The 2916-nt window shown below is 41.4% G+C and overlaps 1 pseudogene; it reads left to right on the forward strand.

Annotated features, from left to right (window-relative positions):
• LOC100951014 overlaps positions 1-2292 on the forward strand; it is a 3082-nt pseudogene extending 790 nt beyond the window's left edge.
• Positions 2293-2916: the final 624 nt, after the last annotated feature.

The raw sequence follows: 2916 nt of genomic DNA on the forward strand, positions 1-2916 counted from the left end.
AAAAAAAAAAAAGCTCGAGTACAGTGAGCAGGACTTCAGCAGGTGCTCAGTTTGGGTAGGATACCATGTAAAACCTGCCATCCAAGTTGGAGTCATCCTGGATAACATTAGCTCAAGTCAAAATGGAGGTACAAGGTGGGGTATAATACACAAACACCTAGGTGAGATTCATCCCCAAATACTCAACATAGCAGGGAACAGGGACAGGTGAGAGCTGAGATCAGGTGATCAAGCACTGGTAAGGTTTCTGTCTGGCCCCAACTTTAAGTAGAAACTGTCAGAAGTAAACTAAGGCCCTCAAGGACTGGGAATAGATCTTGAATGCTGGTGCACAGATGGTGCTCAACTGTACTTGTTGACCAAAGGGAAACTTACAAAGAAGCCATTGCTCCAATGAGGTTTGTTAGCTAGGTAATCTTTCCCATTCATGGCAACTCAGACTTCGTGGTCAGCCTCAGAAAAGGGAGCAGAGGTGGAAAGAAATTCTCCAAACTTAAAAGTGCCAGGACCAGGAACACATCCCTTAGGAGGGAGGATTCTACCTCATCCACCACTCTGGGTCTTACTCAGGGAAAGAAGCTGTGTTTTCTGGATGAATTAGGGCTTTGCCACAGATTTGCTGTCCTCTACAGTTTAAGGTAGATATGACCCTTGGAAAAGGGGTTATTCATTCACCAGAAGAAAACCCACCTTAGCAGCACCACAGACCTAGTTTAATCTTAGAAAACCTGAAAATCTTCAGGTTGCTAGAAGTAACTGGCCATAAACAAAAGGTCTTCCACAGGGCAATTAAAATGAGCAAGAAATCAAAGGCTCTAATTTGTGAGTATTACTATCATGCAGATGAGATTTCATCCAGGAAATGGGTGTGAGCTAAGCTTGTTTCAGAAAAAGCTTTCCCTTATTGTTAAGAACTGGCATCAGACAAAGTAACAACCACTTTCAGTTGTATTTTATGAGAAATCAAATTTAAAGTAGGGATTAAATTTCTTTAAATTCAATTTCATATGGTACATCTATCTTGTGATAGAGAGTTTGTTAACTGTCTATGTGTTTATACCACAATTCTATTAAAGTCATTTTACTTAAAGTAACATATCCAAATACAGTCTGTGAGTCAACAGATCTGAAGAATTTCTGGACTTTTGATCCTTCCCTGGCCTTTCTTAGTCAATCCTGCCAAGAGATAAGCTATTTATTTAATATAATCAAACTCAAGGTAGTATCAATTATCTCCTAATTTTAATGCATGGAAACAGACCTAAACATATATAGTCACCTGATTTATAATGAAGGTGAAACTACAATGCTGTGGGGAAAGGACATTCTTTTCAACAAATGTCTCTAAGTCTATTATTGTCAAAACAGAAAGAAAATGAATCTCTACCTCCCCATACACAAAAGCGCTTCCAAATGGAGTATTGATCCAGATGTAAAAAGTAAAACAATAAAGAAAAAAAAACTTAAGGTAGACAAAGATTTCTTAAGACAAAAAGTACTAAATACAAAATAAAATGATAAATTGGCTACATTCAAATTAACAGCATATGTTCATCAATATACACCATAAAGACTTTAAAGAAGAAGGGAGGGGGGAATGGATGGAGGGAGGGGGTTTGGAGGGATCACTGCTGAGGTTTATCTTACAGGGGTACAAATGAATCTTTCTAAGAGTAGAATGTGAACGTTTTAAAACAATAACTGAGAAAATGACATGAAGGCTGTGTTGACCAGTTTGATGGAAGTATTTCGGATTGCATGTGAAAACCCCACACTGTACCCTAGAGGTGTATTAATGTACATAGTTACCATTCAATAAAAAATAAAATAAAATAAAATAAACCAAAACATCCCAATGTGGCAGCATTTTCTGTGGTGGACAGACCCAAGCTGGACCTTCGAGCACAGAGTGTCCTGCCCACCCCCACCACCTCCGGCACCTATTATCATTCCTGTTCAAAGACCAAATCCTTAAAGAAGTTTGTGGGATATAAGGAAAGTGGGGGCAGATTTGCAGAGCAGAGTCTGGTGTGTTCACTCTGGCTTCTCTTAGCCAGCTGTTTAAGCCTGCAGTGGCAGCCTGACAGAGGGCGGCAGGACACTCTGAGGGTGTGTATGGGAGAGGGCCGCAATGACTCGGCAGCCTCCAGGGAGGGAGTATGGGGTGGGTAGAGGTTTTGTAACCAGGGCCACTGATGATGTTTTGATATCTATTTCCTGCTACTGAAATTTGAATCTGAGTGAATTGTCCCTATTTCAGATGATGTCAATATTGCAAAGCAAGATTCATAAAGTAATGATCAAATCTTCCTTTCTTTTTGTGTATGTTTCTAAGAATTAGAGCCAACTGATTTTGAATGTAAATACCAAGAGCGATTTACTGGGTACTAAACGCGTACCCCAGTGAGACCCTACCCTGCCCTGCCCTCACCTCACTTCCTTTCTTGCTGCCCTAGAACCCGACTCCAATGTGTGATCCAGCCCTGATTCTGGCTGCAGTCAACGGATTCCAGTGAAGGGTTTGGCGTGTGTAGGCCTCATTTCTTGTCGTTTTCCTACTCCATTCCCGGTATTTGCTGATTTCTGGTGTATACACTGTAGTCTCAGCCCGTGTTGGATTCCATTCCATAGAAACAAAAAGTATGTTATACATACTGCCGAAGAATTGTCTTCCAAGTTAAGGCTTCCCCCTTTACTATAAGACTATAAATAAAAAACTTATTTTAAAAAAAAAGTTCTTAGCTCAGCACCTGTGGCTCAAGTAGCTAAGGTGTCAGCCATGTACACCTAAGGTGGCGGGTTCGAATCCCCAGCCCGGACCCGCCAAAACAACAATGACGGCTGCAACCAAAAAATTGCCGGGTGTTGTGGCGGGCGCCTGTGGTCCCAGCTACTTCGGAGGCGGAGGCAGGAGAC

This window comes from Otolemur garnettii, unplaced genomic scaffold, assembly GCF_000181295.1.
Source record: "Otolemur garnettii isolate 467f Iridium unplaced genomic scaffold, OtoGar3 scaffold00276, whole genome shotgun sequence".
Lineage (NCBI taxonomy): Eukaryota > Metazoa > Chordata > Mammalia > Primates > Galagidae > Otolemur > Otolemur garnettii.